The 14,609-nt window shown below is 42.7% G+C and overlaps 1 pseudogene; it reads left to right on the top strand.

Moving 5' to 3' along the window:
• Positions 1 to 7,491: 7,491 nt before the first annotated feature.
• Positions 7,492 to 8,380, top strand: LOC102820313 (annotated as a pseudogene).
• Positions 8,381 to 14,609: the final 6,229 nt, after the last annotated feature.

Genomic DNA, 14,609 nt, shown 5'->3' with positions numbered 1-14,609 from the left:
GCAAATCCTCATAGACTCCAGATTTTCTGGAGCCATTGAGACTTGATAATCCACAAATCTACTTGGAACTTTAAACTGAAGATACCCCTCAGAAGTGTTCTTTAAATCAAATAACAGCTCAGCTTAATTAATAGAGAATGTCTACTTTGAGCATTAAAAAAAAAAAACTATACATGTTGTTGAGTGTCATCAAGTCAATTCGGACTCATAGCGACCCTATTTAGGGTTTCAAGGAGCAGCTGGTGAATTTGAACTGCTAACCTAGCAGTTAGCAGCTTGATGCTCCTCGTATAGCACCACACTAGGACTCATATATATATATATATATAGAGAGAGAGAGACAGAGGTGGTGGGTGGTAGTGTGCCATGGAGTCGGTTCTGACTCATAGTGACCCTGTATAGGGTTTCCGTGGCTATAAACCTTTACAGGCACAGAAAGCCTCATTTTCTCTCATGGAGCAGCTGGTGGATTCAAACTTCTGACCTTGTGGTTTGCCGCCCAACACATAGCCCTCTACGCTACCAGAGAGATATGGTCAAATTGACAACAGCAACTCAAAAGGTCAGATAGAAAGCTTTGGGGACGGTGAGTTTGTCCCAATGGGAGAGAAAGGTTGAACAGCTTGAAGAATGTCATCACCATCACTGAATGGTACATGTCGAGGTTGTTAAATTGGAGTATGTTCTGCTGTGTGTAGTCTCAGCAACAACAACGACAATAATAAAAGATGTTTGGTGCTTGTGGCCCTGCAAGACGTGGTCCCCAGAAGCATGGTGTTCATTAGATGCGGGGGGGCTTGGCTTGCTAATGTCAGGCCTTGCAACTTCCTGAGGTAATTCACTGGTTCTAGTAAGAAGAAGATGAAGGATAAGGGGTTTGGTGAGCCCCGTCTTAGAACTATTGAAGACTTGGCAGGTCTTGACGCAGAGCAGGCAGAACCCCTTGGCTGACACTCCAGCACCCAGGGGACTGGAGAAAGCCACAGTCACTGATATCTCCCAACCCAGTGCCCTCTAGTGCCCACTGGACTGCCCATGTTCAATAGGTACTTCTGTGGGATTCAGAAAAATCAGAGAGCAGCTTTGAAACAGCCTCACCCTCCATCTTCTGCAGAACTTACTCAAGAACAGCTCAAGTTGCAAACCACCACAAGTACATGATGTGTATTATTCATCTTGACTTCAAGACTCTAGTCCTCTTCCCATCCTGGGGCTACCTCACCTGATATGTCCCTGGGTCCTGACTGCAACCAGATTTCTCTTCCCCTTCAAAAAGCCCACATTCCAGTTCATAGGCCACTCTGAAGAGCAGTTATACTGTTTCACATTAAGACTTTCCATTCCTGATGAAACCCATCTTTCATGAACAAACACGCTCATCAGGTGTGTTTCCTAATTCAAGGACATGACAACCCCATCTGTGTCTGAACAGACCTGTGCCCTATTGTGAGGTTGGTGCAGAACCGGGCAGTGTTTCCTTCTATTATGAATAAGGTCATTATGAGTCAGTACCCACTCAATGGCACCTAACGACAACAATGACTGATTTTTCAGAAGTAGATCACTAGACCTTTGTTCCAAGGTGCCTGTGAATGAACTTGAACCTCCAATTTTTTCTTTAGTAGCCCACCACGTTAACCATTCTCACCACCAGGGAGTTCAACCCAAAGAGTAATTGTTTCTTCAAAAGAAACTTCTGCTTGATTCTGAATTAGCAAATCCAATTCATAGACCCTAATCACTTATTTTTTTGTTGTTGTAAAATAGATATATTTGCCATTTCATCTACTTAAAAAAATTTTTTTTAATTTAAAATTAAAAAAAAATTTTATTGTTGTAAAATAGATATATTTGCCATTTCATCTACTTTTTAAAACTTCCCTAATCTAACATCATGAAAGACAAGCCTTACTCCTAACCCTAGCCCAGCCCTCACCCCTAACACTAACCCTAGTTATAACCCTAATCCACCCTGGTTATAACCCTAACTCTTACAGAAAATGAAGTCCTAGACCTAATTTAAAATTTTTTTAAATCTAACTGACACTGAGCATGTCTTTCATGATGAAGGTAGGCATAGGCAAGACTCCATAGCATCAGGACCTGTACCTGGCCTTGTCACATAGAAACCCCAGATATTTTACACTATTTCTACATTGTAATGGCAAAGGCTCAGGAAGTGGGGTCAGTGGCATTCTTATGGGTTTGCAAGTCCACTCTCTCTGTTACTGGTCTTAAATACCCCAATGTATTTCTCCTTTGACCCTTACTGCCTTGAATTTCAAAACTGACTTTAAACATTATTAACAGAATTAATGTGAAGAGTGTAGAAATGTCAAATAGTTGACCTGTAAAGTTGCTCTTCTGGCTCCTTACTGTTCAGTTGATCCCAACTCCTGGCCACTCTGTGTGTGTCAGAACAGAGCTCCTCTTTAAGGGTTTCAAATGACTGCAAGACATTTTAGAAGCAAGTCACCGGGTCTTTTAGATGTAGATTGCCAGGCCCCAATTCCGAGACATGCTTTAGACTTGTAACCAAGCGCTTGACTATTTGTACTACCAAGAGATCACTGCTTGTGTCTTTACCACAGTAAAAGCAGAAACAAAAAATACGGAGTCCTGGTGTGGCGCTGTGGGTTAATGCGCCTGACTGCAAGGTTGGTGGTTCAAGCTCACCATTCACTCCTTGGAAACCCTATACAGGGCCGCTATGGGTCGGAATGGACTCGATGGCACTTCACAACAACAACAAAGGAGTCCTAAGGAGCTCTGGTAGCGTAGCGTAGTGGTTACGAGTTGGTTTGCCTCAAGGTCAGCAGTTTGAAACTACCAGTGGTTCCTTGGGAGGAAGATGAGGCTTTCTGCTTCAATAAAGATTTACAGCTTCAGAAGCCCTATACAGGGTCGCTATGGGTCAGAACCAACTCAACAGCATAACAACAAAGGAGTCCTGGTTGTGGCGGGTTAATGCGCTGAAATGCAAAGTCAGTTTGAACCACAAAAGGTAGGAGGTTCAAGCTCACTAGCCGCTCCTCGGAAACCCTATACAAGGTTGTCATGAGTTGAAACCGACTCGACAACTCTTAATAACAACAACAGCCTGGATTTCTGGTGTGGATTTCTGCTGAGGATCAGTACTGGACTGCTAATTAAGAGGTCGGCAGTTCAAACCCCCCAATTGCTTCTCAGAAACCCTGTACAGGGTCACTCTGCGTCAGAACTAAGTTGATAACACTTAACAACAACAACAATACGGCCTATCAAGGAGCTGTATTGGCGGACAGAGCGGGGGTGGGGGGGTGGAGGGGTCAGGGTGGGGGGCGCTGTTGCAAGTTGGACAGCTAACTGCCAGGTCAGCAGTCGGATTCTACCAGCCCAGGGGAAAGATAAGGCTCCCATAAAGAATTATAGACTCAGAAACCTATATAGGGTCTACCTACATAGGGTCACACTATAAGTCAGAACCAACTCCACAGCACATAACCACCACCACCACTACCAATATGGCCTTATAGTAGTTTATGAAATATAGATTATGATTGACTTTTTTAAATGAAAAAATTTAAAAACCAAAAAGCTAAATTTAAGACCTGAGGCTTAGCTCAGGTGCCAGATAATAGCTCCATGTGGATTCTGTTCTTTCTGTAGAATTTTTGTTCTCTTTTCTATCCTGAGTTCTACTTAGTATAATTTTTCAGATTTTCTTGGGAAAAAACTGGAGCTAAACCCTAAGCAAGTAAAAATTTGAGTTTGAATTGGCACCGATTATTCTCTTGTAAACAACTCTGATAGCGTAGTGGTTACGAATCGGGCTGTGAACCTCAAGGTCAGCTGTTCGAAACTACCAGCGGTTCCGCGGGAGAAAGATGGAGGCGTTCTGCTCCCATAAAGATTTACAGCCTCGGAAACCCTGTGCAGGGTCACTATGAGTCAGAACCGACTCCACGGTACTTAACAACAACAACAACAACAACCAATTGAAAAGTCATTTAAAACTTTTACAAGTGACCACTTGTCACCTTCAGTTGGCCAAAGCCCTCCCCTCTGGGACTCCTTGTCCTCTGCTGCCATCAACTGGAAGGAAAAGGAACTGCAAGGATGTGGAAGGACCCAGCCGTCTTCAGAGACCAGGACGTGGGAACAGCAAGGACTCAGCCCAGTTCCCTGAGTCTACAAGGCCGACAAGCACCTCACATCAAGAGGCACTGGAGTGACTTGAAAAGCTGGTTTTCAGACAGATTTCAGTGCCCAGACAGACCTCAATGACAAATATCTGTCCACATGAGACAGATTTAGTCCCACCGTCTACAAATGAGGACACTAAGACCTGATGAGCCCCTGGGTGGCACAAGTAACTAAGCACACAGCTACTAGCCTAAAGGTTGGTGGCTCAAATCCACTCAGACTCCTTGGGATACATGCCTGGAGCTCTGCTCCTGACAGCGTCACAACCTGGAAAAGTCGATGGAGAAGTTCTAAGTTGCTGCCATGAGTTGGAATCACCTCAGTGCACCTAATAATGTTGTTGTTAAGTGCTGTCAAGTCTGTGCCTACCCATAACCACCTTGTATAGGGTTTGAACCACCAACATTGTGGTTCAAACCAGCCTTGCAGTCCAGTGCATTAACCCACTGCACCATACACAAGAGCCAATTATAATCTCCAAGGGACAAGTTAGGATTTGAACCTAGAGCTCTGGGCTCTAAATCCAGAATCTCTTTAGAGTCTGACTACTCCTAGTGTGGCCCATGGATCGCAGAAATGCAAAATCTCAGGCTCTACCCAAACCCTAGAATTCAAGGCTCTGCATTTTAGCAGATCTGGGTAACTGGGCTATGCTTTAGTATGTATGAAGCACTGGTTTCGAACACACTGCCTTTCAACTTTCCTGGGAGAGTAAATTAAAATGCTCTTATTTCCCCAAATGGAAATTCTGGTGTTGCTTTTTCCAGGTGCTAGTTTTATATGCTCACTGTAAAGAAATTCTGACAATATAGGAAAACTCCGTTTCCCAACAGCACACAGTAAGCACTCGACAATGATAACTACCTGTCGGTGGCATGGATTGTGTTGTGGATGTGCCCCTGCTTGTTCAGCTTCTAATACCCCCAAGTTTCTACACAGTCTCTTTCCAGAGAGGCCACAATGACTAGCAATTGTGCCAGGCCCAGGCAGGGAGATAGTGTTTTATGGTGATTGATTTATTTACTAAACATGGACTGAGAACTACTATATGTTCTGGGCTGACACAGGGGCCACAGAAATAATGAAGACCGAGTCTCTGCCACAAGGAGCTCATAGCCTTGAAGCAAGGAAATAAATCATTACAAGACAGTGAGTGCTTACCAGGAGGGAGGCCTGCATAGTGCCAGGAGCTGGGGGACCACAGAGGCAGCGACTCAGTAGTGAAGACAGGCTTCCAGTTGTCAAGATTTTCTAATACCTATCCTATACTAAAAATGTGTATTATATATGAGAAATGGACATTGCATATTAGAAATAGGTATTATATCAGAAATATTATATGTACATATATATAGAAGGACTTCTGGTGTGGCGCTGTAAGGTCAGCACTGGACTGTGAACCACGAGGTTGGGAATTCCAATCCACCATCTGCTCCTTGGAAACCCTCTACAGAATCTCTGTAAGTCAGAATCGACTCAACAGCACTTAACAATAACAACATATATTAGAAAGTTTTGAAAATTGGAAGGATCTGTCCATTTTAATGAGGAAATGCTAAATATAGAATTATCATATGATTCAGAAATTCTACTCCTAGGTTAATATTCAAAAGAATTAAAAGGAGGTTTTCAAACAAAAACTTATTCAAGGGTGTTCATAGCAGAACTATTCACAATAGCCAAAAAGTAGAAACAATCCAAATGTCCCTCCCCCAAGTGATGAATGGATAAGCACAATATAGTGTATCTATGCAAATTCATAAAGACAGATAGCAGGTGATTGGTTGCCAGGGTCTGAAGAGGGAGGTGGGGACACTCCAGAGTTTCCTTTGGAACGATGAGAACTAGACCATGGTGATGGCTGCACAATGCTATGAAGGCACTTAAAGTCACAGAATTAAAATGGTTTAAAATAGTACGTTTCATATTTATGAGTTTACCACAATCAACGAGTCCTGGTGTGGCACTTGAATGCAAGGCCAGTTTGAACACAAAGTCAGTGGTTCAAATTCACTAGCTGCTCCTCAGAAACCCTGTACAGGGTCACTATGAGTCGGAACTGACTCCACAGCACATAACAACAACCCCCTCTCCTAATGCTCAAACTAAAAGCCAGAAGTCCTTCCTGATTCCTTCCTTTTCATCCCCGCCAGCCTCTCCCCTGGACATGCAGGAATGTCATGAGTTTTGGACATGCTCAGTCCAAAGTATTTTCCTAGTTGGCCACTTTCCCTATCACCAATGCCAACATTGTCTCTTGTTTGACCTTACCCAATAGCCAGTTGTACTAACAAGTCTCCCTGCATCTGTTCTTACCCTATCTCATCAACACTGCCATTTACCAACCAGAGTGAGCTTTTTTTGAAAAGGCAAATTTGATCCTGTTGCCCCAGCAACAGATCCATACATGATCCATATATAAGATCCATACATGACTTCCCATGACTCTTAGAAAAAAGTCCTATCTGCCTCCCTCCAGAAATGGTCTACAAGGCCTGGTGTAGTCTGATCCCTGCCTATGTCCCTGTCTTTACCTCCCAGCCTTTGTCACCTTGCTTCTCATGGCTCAACTCCGTTCCACATATCCCACCAATATGGCTTCCTCCGGCTGGAAGTCCTGTCAGACAAATTCTGTGCATGTGCACTTGGAAGTTACTTACTAACAAACAGCTAGTCCAGACTTTGGGAGACTTTTTGGCTCCATGGTCAAAATGCTTGATTGCTAAAAGACAGGTTGAAAGTTCAAATCCACCAGTCGTTCTGTATGAGAAAGCTGTGGCAATCAGTATCTGTAAATATTTATGGCCTGGGAAATCCTCTGAGGTGGTCCAGGTCTGTCCTGTAGAGTCACTATAAGTCTGAATTGACTCAATGGCTTAACAGGTTGTTGTCAAGTACTGTGGAGTCAGTTCCGACTCATAGCAACCCTGTATAAGGTTTCCGAGGAGTGGTTTGAACCATCAACCTTGCAGTTAGCAGTCCAGTGTTCATCCTACAGTGCCTGGCAAATGGTAGGATATTTTATGAACATGCATCTTGTCTCCTTCATGTAAGTGACAAATATTTTTCCCCAGATTGTGGTTTGCTTTTAGTTTTGCTAATTGTTCTTTAACTTTCAGAAATTTTACATTTTGATGTGGTCAAATCAGTTAGTCTTTCTTTTGGCATTTCTCCATTGATTTATGCACCGAAATTTCCAGAGGTTTTATAAGAGCAGCAGGTGATCCTAGCCTTGGCTACTAGAAGGAGCAGACATTTGGTATTTAAAAAACAACTCTAGGTCCCACCCCTAGCATCTTTAGGCAGATGGCGGAGTTGGACATCAGGCAACACTGTCAGGTGGAGCATTGCAGGCAACGAGATTTTCTTCCATTTGTATGTGATGGTTGCTCAGGAATATTTTGCCTTGAACACAGAAGCAGAGAGTCACATGACTATTCTGAGGTGAAAATAATTAATGAGAGACTGAAGACAGATACACATGCATCTTACCCATGCACATTCAAGGACTGTACTGAAAAAGAGCCTGTGCCAGTTACATGTCCTTACCATGAGAAGAATTTTTGCTTGAGGTGATCACTTACGCCATTCAAGCCCTGTATATCTGTTCAAGTTGTATGCAAACCGGTGAGGTAGTGTTTCTCTTCTGTTGCTCACAGACACCATCATCAGTCAGATTATGAATGTGAAAAACTGGAAATCTCTAAGCCTCGTATGGCTGCCACTCAGAAACTTGTTAAGGACTTTATTGATTCCAAGACAAGAGAGTCAGTGAGTAATCGACGAAAAGGGGCAAAAAATAGTGAAACCGCTGCCAAGGTTGCACTGATGAAATTAAAGCTGCATGCTCATGGGGGATAAGTCATTGCCACAGACAGAAAGAATTTACTTTCAGGTTTTCTTACCCAAGGGGAGCAAGGAGAAGAACAAACCAATGTTTTTTTGCCACCGATGGAGCATTGGGAAAGTCATAGACTTTGCAGCTTCTTTAGCCTGCCTGAAAAATGACAATAACAAATCAACAACTAAGAAATTAAGGTTATGTCACATTACTTCAGGAGAAGCCTTACCCTTGGACAATATTTTGGAAACATGGATTGCTAAGGAGGATTGTCCTTTATATAATGGTGGAAAAATTATTTTGGAATATCTTAATGATGAAGAATACCAAGGAAAATTCTATGGACACTTTTAAGTCAAGTTTTAAATTACAAACCTTATGTATTTTACTTTACATTTGCTTTTAAATTTATTTCCATTTTGTCATAATGTACATTATCAATTATTAAATTTAGCTTGACTTTGTGCTGTAAAGTTTGACTATCAACTGATATTCACCTATCAGCAAACTCTGGTATTTCATAAGCTTTTACTGGGTCATGCTGTAGTAACAAGTGCAAAGGTATATTTCTTATTTGTTAATATCAGTTGAGTGTCAGTGGCTCTGTTCTGTGTCATCTTCCCTCCAGGATTTTAGTTGAAGGAATAATCTCTGTGTGGTTTATTGTCATTTTTTATGGCAGAGGGAGCAGGAGATGGTTGACATATGGGTTGACTTTTAGAAGATTCAGGTATCACTATTGCTTTAAGCAAGTTGCATGGCCAAGTTTGACATCATAGGGCCAGGAAGTAGAAACTTACTTTCTACCTATATCCCGGTGTTTAAATTGGTCTCAAAGAAACTTAGAGATCTCATTCAACCGAGAAAAATCTGAGGCCTAGATAGGAAAGTTGACTTTCATGTTCTCACTTAAACATTTCAGGGCATTGCTCTGATAAAACACCTCCCCCAGTGGGGTTCACTTTTTGTTTGTATGAGTGTAATATAAATGAGAAGAAGAATAAGGTAAGCTAACTTAACAACAGTCTCTTTATTGGTACAAAAGCAAAACACATGCCAAAGTAACTCCATTTTACTAAAAAATTCCAATAAATCCTGCTGTACAAGATACTTATCGATAGTTAACAAAATACTACTATATAAAGAAACAGAAGCTTTTCTATTGTAATTGTCATGGAGATGTAGAGTGGCTTTAGCTTAATTAAAAGAACAAACTAAAAAAAAAACAAGGTGGTGTTTTTAAATTAGTGGGCCGAGTGAATAAAGGTTCAGGTTAGGCCTGCCTGGCCCCTTCGCCCAGCAAGGCTCTCACTGCCCCCTTGGGGATAAGGAAGAATATAATGACAACAGTGCTGGCTACCAATTATTGGCTCAGGCTGTACAAGTACTTTACTTTTTATAAGCCTAGGAGATTCGTAACCACTATGCTCTGGTAGCGTAGTGGTTACGACTCAGGCTGCGAACCTCAGGGTCAACAGTTCGAAACTACCAGCTCTTCCGCGAGAGAAAGATGAGGCTTTCTGCTCCCGTAAAGATTTACAGCCTTGTAAACCCTGTACAGGGTCGCTATGAGTCCGAACCAACTCCATGGCACATAACAACAAAGAAGATAGGTGTGACTCTTACCCCTACTTTAACAGATAAAGAAGTTCCATAATCTCGCTGATAGAACTAGGAAGATACAGGATTAGGACCTGGGTTGCCTGGCTTTAGAGCCCATGAGCTGAACTGGGTTCCCTAATGGTTCCCTAGAACCATTAGGGGGGAAGCGCCCACGGGCTAGGGGTGACTTGGGTGAGGTAGGACTGAGGTCTCAATATCTGGTATGTAGTGGCGTGTGATGTCTGGAACTTTGGTTCCAAAAAGGAAGAAGAACTTTGCAGGGTAGATGGGGATGAAGTTGCTGAGGCCTTTCTCAAAGGACAAGTGTCTTGCTGCTCAACACTGCAGGGCTGGAAGCAGGGCTATTTGAGTAACAGTATAAAGTTTGGCCATCACTGTCTGTTATTTCTTATACTGTGGTGGCTTGCATGTTGCTATGATCCTGGAAACTATGGTCCCTGTATTTTCACATACTAGTAGGTTCACCCATGGTAGATGAGTTTTAGCAGGGTTCAGACTAAAGCTAAGAAAAAAGCCCTGGCTTTTGACTTCTGAAAGTGTTTTTTTGTTAGGGGCCATCAAGTCAATTCCAACTCATAGTAACCCTATGTACAACAGAATGAAACGCTTCCTGGTTCTACACCACCCTCAAAATCGTTGCTGTAAAAACAGGAGAGTAGTTTAATTTTACAGTTGAGAAATGGAGGACCCTAGGACCATCAAGGGAGAAGAGCACAAGCGGAATGTGGGACCCTATCCAGAGAAGCAGCGATACCAGAGATGGAGGCAGACATGGGGACATGGAGAGAGGGAGCAGCTGAGGGCTCTAGATTCATGTAAAGAGAGGGACTGAGTGCTGGTGGCCAGGAGGCAGGCTTGTAGAATGTGCCCTTCGGTTGTTTAAATTATTATATATTCCTGAGTGTTTTTGTGTACATCTCCCCACCCTATGCACCCCGCAAAAGAAAAACAGAGGGAATGGAAGAAATACTGTTGAATGATGTTGCACAGAGAAGATTGTAATCATTGCAATGAAATGATGGCATAAAGCCGATGTTCTCCCATGTAAACTATCACTCAGTTCACAATAAATTTTAAAAAATAATAAAGTCGTTGCTGTGTTTCAGCTCAGATGCCAATCCATCTTATTGAGGGTCTTCCTATTTTTCACCGACTCTGTACTTTACCAAGCCTGATTCCCTTCTCCAGGGACTAATCCCTCTTGGTTGTTGTTGTTGTTAAGTGTAGTTGAGTTGGTTCCAACTCATAGTGACCCTGTATAGGGTTTCTGAGGAGTGGCTGGTGGATTTGAACCACCGATCTTGTGGTTCAAACTGACCTTGCAGTTCAATGCATTATCCTGCAGCTCCACACCAGGACTCCCTCTTAATAACATGCTCAAAGTACATGAGATGCAATTTTGTCATCTTGACTTCTAAGGAACATTTTGTCTGTACTTTTCCCAAGACAAATCTGTTTGTTCTGGTCATGCATGGTATATTTAATATTTTTTTTTAAACCAACACCATAATTCAAAGGCATCAATTCTTCTTTGGTCTTCCTTATTCATTGTCCAGCTTTGGCATGCTTATGAAATGATTGAAAATACCATGTCTTGGATCAAGCCTTCAAAGTTACGTCTTCATTTTTTAAATGGACACTTGAAAGAAATCTTTTGCAGTAATTTGTCCGATAGAATGCATCATGTGCCTTCTTGACCACTGCTTCCATGGGCACTGATTAGGGTTTCTAAAATGGAATCCTTCAATATTTTCTCTGTTTATGATAATATTAAGGAGCTCTGGTAGCGTAGTGGTTACGAATCGGGCTGCAAACCTTAAGGTCAGCGGTTCGAAACTACCAGCCGCTCCGCGGGAGAAAGATGAGGCTTTCTACTCCCGTAAGGATTTACACCCTCGGAAACCCTGTACAGGGTCGCTATGGGTCGGAACCGACTCGACGGCACTTAACAACAACAACAATGATAATATTACTTACTGGTCCAATAGTGAGGATTCTTTGTTCTCTTTCTCTTGAGGTGAAATCCGTACTGAAAACTGCAGTCTTTGATTTGCATCAGTAAATGCTGAAGTTAAAAAAATCAGTCAATGGATCCTAACAGAAAATAGTCTGTTATAATGCTAGAGAATGAGAATGAGCCCTCTGTTCTGGAACACTCAAAAATGCAGTGGCTGCAGCAATAGATTTGAACATGAAGATGACATAAGGTTGGCAAGGTTGTACGTGAGATCACCGAGAGTTGCCGTCAACTTTGGTAGCAATGAACAATATAACCTGTGGACCCAAAATGAATAGCAGGAAAGCAGCTGAGCATGGGCAGGGCTGGGGAAGCACTGTCATGGTGTCAAGACTGATGTCTGTAGGGCTGTGTGGCAGCTGGCAGTCAACTGTCCCAATCCAGGCAGAATCCTGGCAAAGAACAAAGAGTGGTTACCTTTACTTAGAGCAAGACTTGCTTCCTGCCTGGAGGCGAGGTAAACTGGAGAGTGGACTGGAGACTAACTTAAAATGGGAAATGAAATTGGGGAAGGCATGGGGTAAAGGAACTCAGGCAGAGATATGGAAGCACCCTGAACCTATTACAGTGACCAGTGATAAGATTCTAGAAGCATTTGTCTGCATGTCTGGATATGTTTATAAATCACCCACTTCTAAGTTGGGATCAAGGTTCATTTAGCAAAGAATGTTGTCCTTGGCAGAGGAGACCACTAAGAGATGGGACACATGTAGGTGAATTCATTTCTCAAGTTTCAGATGTGGTTTATTTGTCCAAGGATCTGGAATTTTTCTAAGATAAAAAAATTGAATTGTGGGAACTGTGAAAATGAGCACATGTGGGAATTCTGGAAGTGCAAATTAAGAAGTGTGTGAGTGTAATCTGTATCAGTTCACGTTTATGTATGTTTCATTGGTGTTATGCATGGCACAATTGGGACACACATCATTTTTTTCTGTGTGTTGAATGGCTTTCTTTGTAGAAAATAAGATGTGAACATGCACCGTAATTTTTAATTGGAAGAGCCTGGAAACATGACCTTGTATTAATAGATTTAAAAATTTAATATTATAGAATTAACTCATCTTCCATTCCACTTTCTTCTACTCTATCGTCAAACCCCACCCCACACCCCTCCGGGCCACACCCATTCTAGAACTAGTTTCAGTTATCACTGAGTTGACTCTGACTCAGTCCCGTGTATGTCAGATTAGAACTGTGCTCCATAGAATTTTCAGGGTCTGACCTTTCAGATTCCTATCATCAGGCCTTTCTTTCAACATACTTCTGGATGGACTTGAACTTGCAGCCTTTTGGTTAGTAGTCAATTGCATTAACCGTTTACACCACCCAGGGATTCCTGTATTCTCAAAGGATGGTCAAAATGGTTCCTTACTGACAAACACAAAAGAGGTACCCAGGAAATGCTTAGTACATCAATTTGATGGACCAGTCCCCTTAGAAATTGAAAGGATGTTTCCATGTTCACCCCTAAACATTGTGATGGGGTGCCATTACCCACAGTCATGGTTCAGTTGGTCCTGGATAGATTCTATTCTCTCAGCCATATCCAGGTGTCAGGTTTTTCTCATCCACTGTCCATGAAGTGTTCAGGGCCACACTAGCTTTTCTTGGTATATGGGTATCCTGGAGATTTGGGGGTGGCTGGGGTATACCACTCTGAAATAAACCTGAAAATTGTTGTTGTTTAGTGCCGTGAAGTCAGTTCTGACCCATAGCGACCCTGTATTGGGTTTCCAAGGAGCAACTGGTGAGCTTGAGTTGCCGACCTTGAGGTTCAAACCAACTTTGCAGTTCAGTGCATTAACCCATAGCACCACACCAGGACTCCAAAGATGTCTTGGTATCCAAAGAAAACTGAGAAAATGTCTCACATACCCACCTTTTTACTATGTGTTCCTGAAGGCCTCCCTGCCCAACCATTACAACACTTGCTCTCAGTCCTTCCTCATCCGGTACCCAAACTTGTATCTTCTGCAATGAGAACAGATTTCCCAATACTGCACCCAAGTCAGGCAGACATCTCCCCCCAAGTCATAGGCAGTGCTCAGCTTCCCAGACAGGGGCAAAGCCAGCCACTTTGAAGTTATGGTCCCCCAAACTTCAGCTGAACTAAGAGTGTGGGCATCCCACCAACATAAGGCTCCCAAGTAGAATCAGCAAGGGCTAAGAATGCCCTCCATACTCCTCCCAGAAATTACTATCAGATAAGTCATACATCTCTTTCCCTTGTGGGGAGTGAGGGAGAGGGTGGAGGAAGGCTGAGAGCTTTAATCAAAGCATCAGAAGCATCCAAAAGAAACGTATCTGTCATACTAGAACAAATTAAAAGCTCAACAAAGGATTAGGTCTAACATTCAAAGAATACCATGTTTATTCAGAGTTTCTCAAACTTTGCCCTATTGACATTTTAGACACAATAATTCTTTGTGGTGAGGGCCTGTCCTATGCACTGGTTATGTGGTTATGTGCCGTGGAGTCGGAACCAACCCATAGCAACCCTGAACAGGGTTTCCAAGGCTGTAAATCTTTATGGGAGCAGAAAGCCTCATCTTTCTCCCGCGGAGCAGCTGGTAGTTTCGAACTGCTGACCTTACGGTTCACAGCCCGATTCGTAAACTAGACATTCACAAATGCAGTGCAGAGAAAGGTGTCCTGTAAGTAAGATGGATACTTTAAAAGGAAGCAATATAGTAGTTAGTTCGCTTGGGATCTAGAGCCTTGTGGGTCAGTGTTTGCCTACTAGTAGCTCTTTTCCCCATCATAAAATGGGGATACTAATAGAGCATATCCCCTGGTATTACTGTAATGAAGGGTCAATGAGAATTCAAGGAAATCACTGGAGTCCTGGTGTAGTGGTGCAGGTTAATGTGCTGGACTGCAAAGTTCATTTGAACCACGAGGTCGGTGGTTCCAGCTCACCAGCTGCTCCTTGGAAACCCT

Source organism: Chrysochloris asiatica, unplaced genomic scaffold (assembly GCF_000296735.1).
Source record: "Chrysochloris asiatica unplaced genomic scaffold, ChrAsi1.0 scaffold00007, whole genome shotgun sequence".
NCBI classification, from domain to species: domain Eukaryota; kingdom Metazoa; phylum Chordata; class Mammalia; order Afrosoricida; family Chrysochloridae; genus Chrysochloris; species Chrysochloris asiatica.
The sequence above is the reverse complement of the archived record's forward strand: the minus strand, read 5'-3'. Positions and strand labels throughout refer to the sequence as shown.